This window comes from Dama dama, chromosome 4 (assembly GCF_033118175.1).
Source record: "Dama dama isolate Ldn47 chromosome 4, ASM3311817v1, whole genome shotgun sequence".
In the NCBI taxonomy this organism is placed as follows: domain Eukaryota; kingdom Metazoa; phylum Chordata; class Mammalia; order Artiodactyla; family Cervidae; genus Dama; species Dama dama.
In genome coordinates this window covers 39,301,613-39,318,229 of record NC_083684.1, presented here as the reverse complement: position 1 = coordinate 39,318,229, position 16,617 = coordinate 39,301,613, and the positions used below count along the sequence as shown (strand labels likewise).

At 55.7% G+C, this 16,617-nt stretch overlaps 1 protein-coding gene across 2 annotated transcripts in view; it reads right to left on the bottom strand.

The window, feature by feature from the left end:
- The window catches only part of CDH5 (cadherin 5), a 41,511-nt gene extending 34,354 nt beyond the window's left edge, over positions 1-7,157 (bottom strand). For both annotated transcript variants that reach the window (XM_061138652.1, XM_061138653.1), the window contains exon 1: positions 7,024-7,157. The gene's annotated coding sequence lies outside the window, so the exon portion shown is untranslated. The remainder of the gene's footprint in view (positions 1-7,023) is intronic.
- Positions 7,158-16,617: the final 9,460 nt, after the last annotated feature.

Below are 16,617 nucleotides of genomic sequence, written 5' to 3'. Positions count from 1 at the left end.
CTGAATGTGCAGAAAAGCTGCTTGGATCCTATTGTGTGTCTAGAAGAGGAATCTCTGCTGTGAGCCCTGGAGAGAAATCCCTTGGCACCCAGGACTGGTGCTTGCTCCTGTAGAGTCACCTCATGTCACTGGGGTGTCCCTTGCTGGGCTCTGCATGCTCAGCTCTCTGAGCAGTGAGTGAGGGGCCAGGACCGTGGAGGTGGGGCCCTTGGTAGAGGAGGACTGTGTGCTCCAATCTTACTCCCCGGCTGGACCCTGGTGTGCTTGCCCAGGTCTGCCCTTTTTGCCGGGGGCATCATTCCTGAAAGCCTCCTCAGTGGCACACTGAAACTTCATCTCACTTAAACCTTGCAAATTGTGAGAGAGTTGTCAGTAATCCTGTTTTGCAGATGAAGCTCAGAGAGGTACAGGGAGTCCTCCTGGGTCACACAGCAGCAAGTGTTGGAGCCAAGATTCGAACTTAGGTTACCTTTCACCTCAAGTAGTGTTTTCCCCTCATGGCACTCTGTCTCTATCATGTAATAATAATCATCATCATAATAGTGGTAATAATAATAGTAATAATAAGAAGCTGTTCTCCATGCCAGCTTTCATAGATTCTATCTCATGTAGTCATTACATTATCCCCAGCATGTAGGAATTATCATCCCCACTTCACAGAGGAAGAAAGTGAGGCTCAGATAACAACTTGTAAGTCGTACATCTGGAACCCTCATGCAGATGTGTCTTTTTTCCTAAATCCTGAGCTTCTCTTACACCCAATCTCAGAGGGACCTGAGGGACTTTTCCTTCTGAAAAGCCCCATCTATTTCTGTCTTTTGCCTTTTCGGTTAGAAATTTACCTAAATGGGTGCCAGGGGAAGAGTTGGTCATGAAATTGTTCCTCTTCATCCTACAGTTGGAGAGGAAGTCAGCCGGCAGGATTTGTTGAACCCACAGCTGGAAACAGAATTGCCCTTGGCTGTACCTCTGGAGGTGCGGTTAGCGCACAGCTGGGGTCAGGCTTATTTTAGCCTTTTCCTCTCCTGTAAGCAGAAGTCATGTCTCTTGGTGTTTCTCAAAAGTTTTCAGAGAGATCAGGCTGTTGATAGTTGGGTTTGGGTTCCACAGATATGCAGAGGGACTGAGGAGTTTGGAAGTGATGTCTGTGCTGAGAAATGCCCACTAAGCAGCCTGGGAGCTTGCCTGACGACAGCCTTGGGGATGGGGGATTTGCTCAGCTACTCAGGGGTGCCTGCTGGGCACCCAGAGGCCAGATTCCAGCCTCTGTCCCTGTTATCTAGGATCTGTGACAATGCTCCCTCCCTGGAGCTGTGACAGAGGCTTTAGGGGCAGCTTCTAGTGGACTGATGGGCAAAGGCAGGTCCTCTTGCCCTTGGTCAGTCTGGGAAGGTCCAGGGGGCCCCCTGGTAGCGGGTATGTGGAGCCCAGGAGAAGGGGTAGGGGAACCCTGGAGCATGTGGGGGCCAGCTGGGCTCAGGCATGCTTGGATGGGAGGTCACGGCCTTGGAGAATTCCCGGGTCTGGGTCTGTGTCCACAGTTTGTGGGACCACTGAGCTTAGAACCTGGATGCCTAGGCCTGAGGACAGCAGTGTGGCTCTGAAGGCTGAGCTCAGTTGGTGGAGGTTGGGCTCAGGGGGGTGGCTGTGTGCCTCTGCTCCTCTCCAATTCCCTATCTGGGCCTGGAGGGTGCTTGGTGAGCCTCCAAGAGTAGCCCCAGCCTGGAGGACAGTGACGCCCATCAGGCTTAGTCACAGTCTCCCGCCTTTGCCCTTGATGTTCTCTCACCTCTGCCTGGATTTGGGTCACATGTCACCACCTCTCTGAAGCCCTCTGTAGAGCCCAGGGGTTATATAGTCATTCAGCAAACGTTTATCAAGCATCTACTACATGCTAGGCACTGACCTACCCATGGACAGCAAACACAGGCTGCACCCTTGTGTAGAGACACTGACCATTTGATAAGAAACAGTTTCAGGTTGTGATGTGTGGTGTGATGGAGGAGAGGAAGCTGTGAGAGGGTGGGGGTGGGGGCCCCAGATTCCTCGGAGGGTCTCAGCCCAGGAGTGACCCCACCTCTTTCTGACCCGCTGTGGGACAGCAGGCAGAACTCCTTTTGGTCCCTTTCTCTTCATGGCCTCCATCTGTCACTAGGATTTGGCCTTGAAGGGGCTGTGAAGTCTGCTCAACTCTGCGCTCTTTATAAGGGGGGACATAGGAGATGGGGCAGGTAGAGGCTGTGCTTTTTGTAGCTGAATGGACCCTAGGCAGCCTGGACCAGCTGGGAACTGCTCGGCAGACAGCCTGGCAAAGGGCTGGGCTAGTTCTGCCCTGACCTGTTCAAGCCTTAGGTTTCAGGGGTTGAGTCTGGGTTTGGGGGGTTAATGAGCAGACCGCAGGGCCCTTGGGTGTGGGCTAGAGGAAGATTCCACCTCAGCCCAGCCTCCTGCAGGCTCTGGGGCTCTGGCCCAGGGACCCTGGGTCAAGAGTGAGGGGCTGGGAGGTGGGAGGAGAGGCCCAGAGCCTGCAGGAGGTGTGCCTGCGGGTGAGGGGTGGGCACTGGAGCCCCTGTCCCTGTGTGGCCCTGGACCACCCTCCCCAGCGCCCTCTCACCACCTCAAGCCTCAGTCTAGGGCAGAATTTGGAGCCAGTGATCCCCAAACTCATTCAGGGATTCCCAAATTGTCTCCTTGAGCCCCAGCATTTATGGCTGGGCCTTGGCACTCACCCACACTGGGAGGATGAAGGGTGAGGCCCTGAGAGCCACAGGGATGGGAGGTGTTGGGGGTGGGGCTGGGCAGCTGTGAGCTGGCCCCTTGGGGCTTTATCCTGAACTGGGGTTCTGTTCGGCCCCATGACCTGCTCCTGAGGGTCCCAGACCTGATCCCCTCTCCTCGGGATTCTGCCAACAGCCCGCCTGTCTCGGCTCCCCTCAGAGCTGCCCACGCCACTCCCCTGTTGACTGCTCCTCCCTGGCTCCCCACTCCCTGCAGGACGAGGCCCCATTCCTGAACATCCCTGCCCACCCTCTGGCTCTCCTCTCCTTCACCTCCCTGCCCCTCCCGGCCAAGAGGAGAACTGGATGTTTCTGGAGTACACAGTACTCTTCCTGTCTTTAACAGGCTTTTTGCTCAGGCTGTTCCCTCTGCCTGGAATGCCTTTCCTTGCTGTGGCCCCAGGGCGAATGCTCTGCTTCTTTTCAAGCCCCAGTTCGTATCCTCCACGATGTCTTCTGACAGACTCCCAAGTGTCTCTGACCAGGCAGGTCCTGGGCCAGTGTCCCCTTTATCCCAGCATCCAGATGTGTGAACTCAAGGCCCAGAGGACCTTGAGGAGCCAGTGTCCCCACCACTGACTGTCAGCCCGCCTTGGTCTCCTGCTCTGATCTTTCACTCCTTCCCTCCTCACTCACAGAGTTTCAAACAAATCTGCACATCTGCAGACAACACCTTGGGTGCTCAGAGCAGGTACAAATCGTTGAAACAACTCAGAGAAACTCCTCCCTGTCCCCAAATAGCATCTCTGATAGCCCATTGCTTTGTCAGACACACAACCCCTTGAGGACAATTATATTATCTTTCTTATGGGTCCCTGATGAACATACACCCGTGTGCAGGGCACCTCTGAAAGCAGGACTGACAAAACAGAAGTCCTGGGTTGCCACTCAGCCTTTTTCATACTCATGGCAGACATCACTGATAAATCACAGTGTTCATTCCTACTGAACTCGAACTCAGCTCCTGAGTCCTCAGTACAATCTTTGAGCTGCTGCTGCTGCTGCTGCTCCTAAGTCGCTTCAGTCGTGTCTGACTCTGTGCGACCCCATAGACGGCAGCCCACCAGGCTCCGCCGTCCCTGGGATTGTCCAGGCAAGAACACTGGCGTGGGTTGCCATTTCCTTCTCCAATGCATGAAAGTGAAAAGTGAAAGTGAAGTCACTCAGTCGTGTCAGGCTCCTAGCGACCCCATGGACTGCAGTCTACAAGGCTCCTCCATCCATGGGATTTTCCAGGCAAGAGTACTGGAGTGGGGTGCCATTGCCTTCTCTGACAATATTTGAGCTAGAGACTACCAATTCACCAGAACTAGTTTGTGATTTGAAACAAATATATGCTATGGTCTCTGGGTCACCCTGATATATCCTAAAGGGGCAGCTCCAAGCTTCAAGGAGAGAAAACCCATCCTTGGGAGAGCCTTTCCCAGCCTCCTCTGGGATTTCTGACTTTGCCTGGGGCTCTGAGGCAGTCAGTGGGGGCAACAAGTGTTGCACACATACCTCTTTGCTCATGGGCTGTGTAGCCTTAGGCCCGTTCCTTGCCTTCTCTGAACTCTAGCTTCCTCGTCTCTAATGGAGAGTTGATGAGATCATGGGTGCCGAGCTCAGCACACAGTAGGTGCTTAGTAAGAGTGTGGGTGTCTCAACTCTCACCTTACCCACTCAGCCTGGCCTGGCAGCTCTGGGTGTGACCTCATTTCCTGGTTCTGCCATGGGCACTCACGCCTGACCTCATTTCCTGGTTCTGCCCTGGGCTCATCTCTTGCTCCTTTCTGTTTGCCTGTGCAAGGAAATCTCATTCACGGCCTTCCTGGCCCAGCTCCATGGGCCCTACTGTCCCCTCCTCCCAGTGTCTGCACCTGCCAGAATTTGACCTTTATGCTGTGGCACACGGCCTAGTGGTCCTCATGTGAGTTTAGGGACCATGCAGTCCATTCCCTGACCTAGAGAAATGAGAAGACTGAAGCTCAGAGAGCGCACCCAAGACCTTCCAGCACCTTCTGGGGCTCCTGCTCTTCCTCCAGGAACCCTTCTGTGATTTCTTCACACAACATCGTCTGGGAGCTGGATTAGGATGGGCTTGCCAGTATCTCTCCAGTAAGAAGCCAGTTACTCAGGGCTGCAGTTGTCTCCTAGAACATTCCTCTTCCAGGATTGCTGGGCTCCTGGCTCAGTCTGGTGCCTGATTCTGTGGGTTTGAACTGTCCAGTTCAAACCCCAGCCCCGGCTTCTCCCCCTCCACGCTTCCCTATGGAGTGTGGCAGGGCAGTAGGGTCAGAAGGGGCTGGCCTCATTCATATCCTGCTTTCACTTCATAGTAACTGTGTGACCTTGGACTGGCTGCTCAGTTTCTCTCGGCCTCTGTGGTTCTGTCTCTCAACTGGGAATTCTTTTAGTAGCTTCACAGATGCCACGGAGGTGCAGAGAGGTGATGGAGGTAGCAGGGATGGATTCCATGGGCAAGGGGGCTCAAAAGATTTTTTTCCCTGAGCTAGTGGCCATTGTGTCCATTGTGTATCCTCAGGGTAGTGGCAGGGCTGTGAGTCATCCAGCTTTGGGAGAAGAAAAGCATTGGCCCCTCCGGCTTCCTGCCCCCATGTCCGGCCCTTGTTCAGCAGCACAATCGCTCAGGTCCAGGCTGTGGGGCGGGTGACTTAACCCCTGCCAGGCCAGTGGGCGCCTCACCTACCCTCTCACCACGGTAAGCCAGAATTAGCGGGGCTGCCTGGGGGCACAGCAGCTCCTGGTCCCCTTGATCTCCTGCTGCCCTCCAGGCGGGACCCACACGTGGCTGGACTCAGGTCAGTCGGGAGGGTCCCACTGCTCCCCACTGCCTGAAGATGGACCAGAGCTCTCCGTCCTGGCACTTACCCCTGGTCTTCAGCATCATTTGCCCTCCCGCCACTCCCTGCTCTTAAAACCTTCTGGCCACATTGGCTTCTCCAGGTCCGTCAAGCTGCCCAGGCTCCCTGCCTCCCCTGGAATGCCCTTCATCTCCTGTCAGGATCCTGTCTGCCCCCCACCCACGGCAGAAATGTCCACGGGGTGGGGGGTGGGGAACAGACACCGTGCTTGGCACGGAATCGCTGCCCAGAGTGCCCACTGGAGGACGGGCTGACGCATCCCTCACCTGCTGGGGACTGACCAACCCCAGGGCTCATAACCTTAATGACATTCCAGCCCTGGTTAGTTCCCGGTGGGAGGTAAATTCCGCTGTGATTTCTTAAAGCTCCTCTCCCATGATCCATTCCCAGTGCCAGTGTATACATCACCTCCCTTGACTCACGAAAAGACTTTTTCTTCCGGTTTACAGATGAGGAGGCTGGCATGTGAGAAGCTGTGTGGTTCTGGGAAGAACCTGGGCTTTGGGGAATGGGATCTTGCTTCACATCTCAGTTGCCTTGACTGAGAAATGGAGAAGGGCTGTGTCTAACTCATCAGCTTGCTGGTGTGATATACAGTAACGGGCCCCAGTGCCTCAGGGCCTTCTGTGGCCCTCATCTCCAGCCCTCCCAATAAATTCTCACAAAAGAACCACCACCTCCACTGTTCCAACACGCAAACTGAGTTTGGGAGATACTAAGTAACTTAACGAAAATCACAGAAGTGGGTGGTCAAGCTGGGACTTGTGCCCAGGAAGATGGTCTCCAAGCCAGGCTCTCACCCTGGACCGCCTGCCTTCAAGTCTTTTGGGAGAACGTCTCTAAAATATGAGGGCTTCCAGGTCTCTTGGCAACCGATCTACGGGTATCAGGGTGTTGGGGGGAGAATCCACAGCCCCCATGGTCTGGGGAGGGAGGAGAGAGGTTTCCACAGTCAGGGCCCTCGAGTACCCAGAGCCGAGCCTTCCCCTTTCAGGGCTCCTCACCCACTCCCAGCACAGAGCCTTCGGGAGAGGGGATGATGTCAGCCTGGACAAGTCCTCTCTCATGGGAGTAGGGGCACTGCCCGGGTGCCAGTCTGCCGCCCCTGTTGTGCTGGGAGACTCAGGTGGAATCCTGTCCTCTTCGCGTCTGAGCTCGGCACCCACGGATGCCTGTGGGCCCTCGAGTCTGGGAGTCTACCCGTGGGAGAGCCGAGCTTCCCCCAGCCCGAGGACATCCGCCTGTACCCACCGCGCCACCACCAGGCACCCCTTCCCCGCCCCAGTCCGACTAGGAGATGTAGGCCACCTCAGTTGCGGCTCTTCCTGGGGTAGTCGATGATGACCATTCTACAGAGGGGGAGGCCGAGGCCCCTCACTCACCGTGTCCGTGGGCTCAGAGTGTGTCTGTTCCGTCTGGCTGGCTGGCTGGCGCTGAGCGTGCCGTGGAGTGGCGCGGAGCTCGGCCGACAGCCTCTGGAGGGGAGCCCCACCCAGCGGCGAGGGAGGCCTGGCCGCCGCCCCTGCAGGTTTTCCAACTGGCCCCAGCCCATGGCCCCCCCGCCACCCCCCCAGGAGGGTTTCCTGTTATTGTTCGTTTGTGAGGGCCGAGCTGGCTGCAGGGAGGCGGGCTGCCCCCATGGAAGCCTAGTCTCAGATTTGGCCTCGGATATGTAACTCGGACCCCAACCCTAGGCCTCAGCTCTGGGGCTTTGAGCCCAGCACCCGCCAAGGGCCTTCATGCTCCTTGTAACCCCGAGGGTAGGTGCCATCACCCACCTTTTATAGCTCAGGACACAGACTCAGCAAGTTTAAGGTGCTTGTCTACTAAGCTGGGGCATAAGCAGAGCCAGAACTCTAGCCTGGGTCACCCCAAGCCCAGAGCCAGATTTTCCCAGGTGACCCCATGACATGCTGGGGGAGGACCGACTGCAGAGGTGCTGGGGAGGCCTGGGGGGAGCCTCAGAGGTGGGGGTGGGGGATGGCGGGAGAAAGGAAACAGACTGCAACCCTTGGCCATGTGCAGTGGGTCGGCTTCTTCCGGTGAGGGTGGACCTGGGCTCCAGCTGGCAGGTGCCAGCCTGTTTGGGTTTAGGAATACTGAGTGGAGTCAAGTTCCTCGACTCTGCTTTTGAGCTGACCAGGGGCCAGTCATGCACCTCCATCCCAGCCTCAGTTTTCTCTGCTGTAAAATGGGGATGGTCCGAAATTCAGCCTCACATGGCTGTTGAGATTAACAGGTGTCCAAGATAACGTGGAAGACAAGGGAAACTGAAGGTGGAACCAAGGACTATTAGAACCAGGAAGCCAGGGGCAGGAGGTGCTCAGATTCTGTCAGTCGTGAGAGTCACAGGAGGAGATTTTACCAACTGCAGAGACCAGGGCCCCACGCCAGTGCAGCTGACTTTGGAATCTCCCAGGGCAGGTAGTGGGAATCTGTGAATAGTTGCCTCTGTTTTTCCATGGATGCATGAATGGCTGGGAAGTCCCGCACGGGATCCCTTATATAGCTGGACAAACATGAGACCTCAGAGGGAGAGAGCCTTGCCCAGGGGCACTAAGTCAGCGGCCACTGGTGTGGAGATGGGGGAGGGGGAGATAAAGATTTCTCTGTGCTAGGCCTGTTTGAGATGGCTTTTAGACCCGCAAGTGGCCAGGTCAGATTGGCATTTGGAGATAGGTGGGTAGTTGGATACAGGTGGATGCAGTCCGCCCTCAAGTGAGGTCTGGAAGCCCTGAGCTTCTTATGGCTGGCACCAGAGGCCGTGGTGGTGGATGAGCTTACAGGGAGGCAGGCCCTGGCCTCTGAGATCTGTAGGTTCATTAGGAGAGAGCCCAGGGAAGGAGGAGGGAAGCCAGGAGGTGTGTCCGAAGCCAGGAGGGAAGAAGGATGGTGTCGGCTGGGTCAGCCTGGGAAAGGGGAGGACTGAGACTTGACCACTGGACAATAGAGGTCATTGATGGCTGTGACCAGAGCAGGCCCAGGGAGGAGGAGTAGGCATGAGGGACCGAGGGCGCTGGTGTGGGGGACCAGGAAGTGGGGATGTGCGGTCACCGCTCCTTCCCCCAGACTTGCAGCGAATGGCACAGAGAGATGGCAGGCTTTTAGGTTTGGTTTTAAAGCTCTGCTGGCATGTTTGTGCACTGAGGGGACTCCCGCAGCAGGGAAGGGAAGGCAGATGTTGCTGGAGAGAGGCCGGTCCTGCTGTGCAGGAGGGATGCAGCTCATTCGCTCCCTGTTTGTGGGATGCACAAACAAAGGCTCCGCACTTCCTGCCGGGGGTGGGGTGGCCCAAGAGGAGCCAGGGCTGGCCAGGGCTCCGCCCCTGGTGCCCCAGCCTGAGTGCTCCTCACCCCCGCCCGTGCCTGCTGCCTGCCCTCATGGTTGACGTGCCCATGAGGTCGGGCCAGGTCCTGGAGTCCACTTCCTGCTGGTTCTTCGACTCGACCCTGGGGGCAGACAGAGATGGTGTCTGTCCTGCCTCCACCCACCAGGACCCCTTGTGCTCTCAGTCCATGGGGATGCTGACTCTGCCCTGAAGCCCACGGTTCCTGCTGTTTGTGAACAAGGGAAGGGCTGACCGGGCATGTGCCCCTGCGGCGGGCATGGGGCCGCCACACAGAGGTGGTCCAGGCCACGCGAGGGAGGCTGGTGCCTCTGAGGATCTTCTGCCTGATTTCTGCCACTGCCCAACCCCGATTCCAATCCCCTCTGGAGGCAGAGGAGGTGATGGGAAGGTAAAGGCCAGGAAGGTACCATTGAGGAGCAAAGGAGGCAGCCAGTCGACCTGCAGAAAACAAGATGGTCTGCAAGGCCTGATTAGTAGCTGGAGAGGGAAGCAACAATGGAGGTGGCAGGGCTGGGCTGGGGAGTGTGACAGCCAGGCCTGGGGACACCCCCCCCCCCCCCAGCCTCTGCCAGGACAAATGCTGACCAGGGAGGTGGCCCCGTGACATCCTGCTGTGAGAGGTTCAGGCTTGGGGGTGCGCAGACCCGGTTCAGATCCTGAGTGGGCCCCTTGCTGACTGTGTGACCTGGGGCAGCAGACTTGCCTTTCTGAACCTCTTTCCTTACCTGTGATCTGAGTGATCAGTTCAGACTTTGCAGGGCTGTCTGAGCAGCAAATGAGACAATGAAAAACAAATGATGGTAATAGCACGCTTAGTTGAACAGGTATTTCTCCAAGTGTGGTCACCTGTCTCAGAATCACCAGAAAGGCATGTATTGAAATTGCAGGCTTCTGGGCCCCACCCCGGGGCAGTGGAGGCAGAATGGCTGCCAATGGAACCCTGAGACCTACGCGTTTGTGGCTCCCAGGCCCTGTGTGTGTACGCTCACACTGGAGGGCCGTGGCCTAGGAGCTCCCCTCCACAGGGCTCCCTCTTCAATCCTCAGGAAAACCACGAGGATTGCAGCGTTAGGGGGGTTCAGAGGGGGTGGGTCGGGGGCTTCTATTGTTACTCCCACTACACAGATGGAGAACCAGAGCCTGGGAACCGAGTGCTCCCAGAATCACAGAGCCCGTTAGTGGCACATGGGAAATTCCCAGCCAAGCCTGTGTTTCCAGAGGCTGCCTCCTCGCCCACCAAGCTTTCCTGCCTGTCTGGGTCTGGTGCACAAAAGGGGCTTATCAAGAGGTGATCCTGTTCGTTCTTCCCCACAGTGTGGGAGGCCCAAGGAAGGCACACGGAAGCCAGGCCACTGGGCCTTTGCCCATGCTCAGATCTGCTCATTGGACTGCCTCCTTGCCTGCCTGCCTACAGACCTCGCCGCCCCCCCCCCCCACCCCCCAGCCCCCTGCTCCGTCTGGAGCTGTCTCCTCTGCCCTCTCCTCTCTCCCCTGCCTCCTCTGGGCTCCCGGGACCTTTTACAGGGACCCCCTTCACCGCCCACCGCCCCGCCCATCGGCCCCTCTCCCTTCCCTGCACTGTGATGGTGTCTCCTGTGCCTGTCAGTTCCCAGCGGGCGCCCAGCACAGCGTGAGCACTCTGCTCACAAGGAGTTGAAACCGTGGACTCGTGGAAGGGCAGTCAGCCCGCTACGGATCAGACCTGCGACGTCTGCAGGGCCTTTGGGAGTGCGTGGTGGCCCCGGACCAGGAGGCAAAGCCCTGAGTGAGCGTGTGAGCACAGTGCACGTTATCACAGAGCACGAGGGAGGGGTGAGGTTAGCAAGCTCTGGGGAGAAAGTTCCTGGGATGTATGCCGAGATTCTGTCTGTAGCTTGATTTGTCTGCTGAGATATTTTTCCATCCCTTCCTTTTTTCTCCAGATAATTGCTTGAAATCTGTGACTGATGAAGAGTGTGGGGACCCGAGGCTCAGACTTTCTCTGGGCTGAGGGGGGGGTGTGTCAGAGGGGACAGTTGAGTTCATTGGGCTCCCAGGCTGCCCGATGGGGCGGGGTGGAGTGGGCGGGAGAAGGCTGTGTTAACCGGAATGGAGCGCAGGGTGCAGTGTGAGCCGCCTGCTGAGAGGTTTGGATGAAAGGAAAGCATTATGACCTTGGGCGCCCTGGCTGTGGAAAGGGGAGTGAACACAACCTTCACAGAAACAAATGAAGGGTCAGCGTAGGGTAGGCTGCAGGGGCTCAGGAGCAGGGGAGGGGTCTCACTCTCAGCTGTGGCTCCACAAGGACCAGGGAGAACACTTCCAGCAGGGCTTGGGCTAGGCTCACTTCTGGGCGCTCAGAGCAGAGTTCAGGGTGGGCACAGAGCTGGGTCACTGAACGAAAGAATGCATGGACGAGTGTGTGCATGAGTCCCTGGCGCGTGGAGGCAGACACGGACGTGGGGCCTGTGTACCTGGGGTCCGTGGTACCTTCCAGCACATAGGGCACAGAGTCAGCCAGGCGGCCACTCAGCCTGCTGGGCGCCCAGCTCTCTGCCAGCTGCAGGTGAGGACCCCGGGAAGTGGGAGAGACGGTCCCTGGATAGACGCTGAGATTGGGGTGGCCTGGGTTACAGCCAGCAACCCATTATGTGTCTTCCCCGTCCCAGGCTCTGTGCCTTATTTTTAATACTCAGAGTGACCTTGAAAGGTTGTATGACCCTGTCCCTCTGACAGCACTGAGTACTGACCCAGTGCACTGCCCACCTCAAGCCAGGGCTCCCGTGAGCGTGCTGAGCCCCACTGGACACCCCAGGGCCGCTCAGGCTGAGCTGCTGCAGCCGCCTGCCTCCAGGCCTTTCCCTGTGCTGTCCTTGCACCCAGGATGCTCCTCCTTCCTACCTCCGCCAGCCCAATCCTCCTGCACTCCCAGCTCCAGCGCACCGCCCCTCCACCCAGCCCTTCCAGATTCCCATTCTTGGAAAGCATCTTTCCATGTGGAAGCTCCCACCCTGCCTGCACCCCATTCATTCAGTTCCAAAGCCTGCTAGGCTCCTCCCCTCTTATATAATGATTCCTCACTACAACCCTGAGAAGTGTAGGCACTGTTCATATTCCTGCTTCCCTGAGGAGGGAGCTGAGCCTCAGAGAGGCTGAGTAACTTGCTCGAGGTCACACAGCTTCTGAGTAGCAGGGCCAGGATTCCAACCCTTGTCTTCCGGTTCCCAATTGAGTGTTCACTCTGCATCTGGGCAACATGTCATTGTTTGACAACGTTTTGTGCTTGTATATTATTTTAAAAATACACTTAATGATATGCTGGCTTTGCCTCTCTCTAAGCTGGGGGTAGGGAGGCAGGGGGGAAGGGGTGAGGACGCAGACATCACCCAGGCCGGGTTCTCTGCTTTTGACGTGTCAGGCCAGGGTGAGCATCTCTGGGTGGGGTCAGGTTGGTGACAGAGGTATGTGCCCCATGCTGGGGGTGCCTGGAGGAGGTAGCCTGGGAGCTGCCAGAGGACAGGGTGCCCAGGCTGCTCTGAAAGGAGGAGCAGGGCAAGGGGAAAGACTGACCAGCCACAGAGAAGGGCGAGGTCCAGCAGGGAGGCTTGTTTGGAAAGTGGAAAGTGAAAGTTGCTCAGTCATGTCCGACTCTCTGTGACCCCATGGACTGTAGTCCATGGGATTCTCCAGGCCAGAATACAGGACTGGGTAGCCATTCCCTTCTCCAGGGGATCTTCCCAACCCATGGATTGAACCCAAGTCTTCCACATTGCAGGCAGATTCTTTGCCATCTGAGCCACCAGGGAAGCCCAAGAATACTGGAGTGGGTAGCCTCTCCCTTCTCCAGAGGATTTTCCTGACCCAGGAATCCAACCAGTGTCTCCTGCCTGTTTGGGAAGGAGAAGCCATTCCCCAGGGGGAAGCGTTGAACTGTTGGGAGGGGGATTCAAGGACTGGCTGGGGGTGAAGCCAGGTGGCCGAGGCCTCACAAGGTGCGTGGGGGAACTCAGGCAGGGCCTCTGAGAAACTGAATGCCAGGCTAATCGCCCGTTCAGTCTGATGGTCAGTGGCCTGGCTGGTGAGCCATGAGCTGTGGCCGTTATGTGTGCAGTCACTAAAGCTGGACTAAGTGAGGCCTTTTCCTTGGCTCTGAAGGGACCCCTGGAGCAGGCACTGAATTCCTGGTGAGAACAATGGGTTATCTGCACAGCACTTTCCCAGCTGTTTCTCACTTTTCTTCCACTGTATCCGGGCAGGCTCTTAGGAAGCTGTGTTCACACTTGGGGCTGAGGGGTACCCAGGAGCAGCGGCCCCCTCCCGACGTGAGGGTTCAGAGTGATGCCTGTGGTCATGTCCCAGACACACCTGCTGCTTACTGTCCCGCTGATCCTGGACAAGCCTTCGGTGCCTCAGTGTCCCCTTCTGTAAATTGGGAGTGACCACATGCCTTCCTTGTGGGGTTGCTGGAAGGAGTCATTGAGAAGATTCAAGTAAAGCTGCCTCTGGCATACAGTAGGTGTTCGGTAAGTGTTAGTATGACAGTGATGCCGCAGAGAGGTTGGTGGTGAGGCCGCACGAGTGCACGGGTGAGGGTGTGAGCATGTGCACGGCATTGGTTTGGCAGCTGTGCGGCTACATGTGTATGCGCCAGAGCTTGTGTGGACCGTGTTAGGCATCCACATCAATGTGACATGTATGTTTACGTGCACAAGTGGGCCAAGGGGTACAGCTGGGCCAAAGGAGGGCCGATCCTGGGGCCAGCCCCTTCCTCCTCTATTAACTGGAAATCATCTGCTTCTATTACCCTGTTGACCGAGGCTTCTGCACCCTCGTCTCCTGAAGAAGCCCAGAGAGCTCAAGGCTTTGTTCCAGGGTGGCCCAGGGAGCTGGAAGTGGCAGGATGGGACCAAGGGCCCTTCCTCCCTGATTGGAGGGCATGCCTGAGTCTGGCAGAGAGCTCGCCTGCACGGAAGCCAGGACTTCCTGCCTCTGGGCCCCACATTCCTTGCGCCCTCCATCAACTGTCCCGGAGAACAATGGGTCAGAGGATTTGCCTTCTGCGGGGCAGGAAGGTAGGTCAGGGGCTGCCTCTTGATGGAGTAAACAGACCCGGCTCAGGCCACAGCCTCAGGCAATGTGGCGGCAAGGCCAGAACCTATCCAGCGTGGGATGTCTGCCTCCTGCCTGTGCTGGCCCGGCCCATCTCCAGGTCCCTCAGCCATCTCCAGACCCCACCCCTTGTGGCTTGAGGCAGGTCTTGTGGACCCAGTTCAGCTAGGGGATGAGGAATCTGGGCTGGCCCTGGGGAAGGAGTCTGCCAGGAAGAGCTCAAGGCGGATTGGGTGGAACCAAGGCAGCTGGTGGAGGTCTTGGGGGTCCCACAGCCTCACCCACCTGCCATGCAACTGAGAACCACGAGGGAACCAAGAGAGGCTCTACTAGCCCAAAGCAACCCTCCTCAGCTCCTGGGTTCAAGCTGGCACACACAGGGGTGTCTCTGAGCCTGTGAGCACTCAGTTTACATCCAGTTCTAACAAAGATGCAGGGCGGTGCTGTGGCAATCCTGCCAGTGGAGAGGAGGAAATGGGGGATCTGTTGGTCTGTGTGGATGACTCTTCAAAGGCTCGGGCTGTTTCTGTAGCCCCTTGTGTCTGAGTTTCTGGCCATTACCAGGGGTTCCCCTGCCCTGGGCTGAGGACCCACCTCTGAGAACAGCTCCTCCCAGTCTATTTGTACTTCTGGGAAAGTTTCCTTCCGCTTGTGAGTCCCAGCCGGGGTCACTCACAGGAAACATATGGCTGGAGAGAAGGAAGACTGGAGTCAGGGTGGTGAGGTCTGGGGAGGGGTCCAGACTCCTGGTGACAAGGGAGGCTGGGTGGGGCTTGTTTGCTGCCCCTGCCCAAGCGCCGCAGGGCTCAGCTCTGGGACCGTCACTCTGGCCCTCCCTCCCTGTGATGGGGAGGGTCAGCCACAGTCTTACCACATCACACCTCCATTCGCACTAGTCGGCTGTTTGGTGCTAGCTCCTGCTTGATGACCACCGTCTTTTGCTCTTTGGGACAAGGTCCAAGCTCCTTAGCCTGGTGTTTAAGGCCCTGCCGCCTTCTCCTGCCCAGCTCTGCACCCTGCAGCTCTGGCCCTCTGCAAGCACAGTGCTCTGTCAGGCCACAGGACCTTGACATGTGCCAGCCCTGTGGAATTCCACCTCCCAAAGCACCTCTAGATCTTCCAGCTCCCTGAAACTCAATCTGAACTTCATCTTCTCCATGGCAAACAACAATAAAGAATAGAGTTTCCTTCTCTTTGAAAAAGCAAAACAGCTTTATTGAGCTTTATTTATTTTTTAAAAGTTTTATTGAGGAGTAACTAGTGCACAATAAATTGTGTACATTTTAGGTATACAGTCTGGCAGTATTTGACATATGTATGCGATGGTGGAAACATCACCACAATCAGAATATTGAACATGTTTATCACTTCTGAAGCTTGTCTTATGCCCCTTTGTACTCCCTGCTTGTCCCCTCTCCTCAGACACCTGTTTGATTGGGATTCTGACGGTTTAGATTTGTTGGTGTTTTTCTAGGACACTTTATATATATAAGAACCTTTATTTAGTGTGGTTTTTTTTTTAGTATTGATATATTCACAAAGTTGTGTATTAGTCACCATTATCTATTCCGAGAACACTTGCATCACCCCAAAGGAAATCCAGTCCCCCTTTCCCCTAGCCTGAGAATCAATCTCCTTTCTATCTCTGTGGGTTTGTCCTTCTTGGACATTTTATGTAAATGGAATCACACAACATGTGGTCTTTTCATGACTGAATTCTTTCACTTAGCTTCATGTTTTTAATGTTTATCCATGTTGTAGTGTGTATCAGTACTTTGTTGTATTTTATGACTGAGTAATATTCCAGTGTGTAGATATCCACATTTGTTTATCCATTCATCAGTTGATGGACATTTGGGTTGTTTCTGCTTTTTTGGCCACTATGAATAAGACTTCCGTGACCACTTGTGCATAAGCTTTTGTGTAGATTTGAAAAAAATGAAGTACAGTTGATTTACAATAATGTATAAGTTTCAGGTGTGTAGCAAAGTGATTTGGATATATATATATATACACACACACATACATGGGCTTCCCTGGTAGCTCAGCTGGTAAAGAATCTGCCTGCAATGCAGGAGACCCTGGTTTGATTCTTGGGTCAGGAAGATCCCCTGGATAAGGGACAGGCTACCCACTCCAGTATTCATGGGCTTCCCTGGTGGCTCAGATGGTAAAGAATCCACCTGCAATGCGGGAAACCTGGGTTTAATCCCTGGTCCCTTCCACTGGGTTGGGAAGATCCCCTGGAGGAGGGCATGGCAACCCACTCCAGTATTCTTGCCTGGAGAATCCCCATGAACAGAAAAACCTGGCAGGCTACAGTCCATAAGGTCACAAAGAGTCGGATATGACTCAGTGACTAAGCACACACACACATACACACACACATATATACATAATTAATCTGTTAATCTTTTACTTCTAATTTATCCTCCCTCTTCCCCTTTGATAAGCAGAAATTTGTCTTCTATGTCTGAGTCTGTTTCTGCTTTGTAAATAAATTCATTTGTACCATTTTTTAGATTCCACATATAAATGA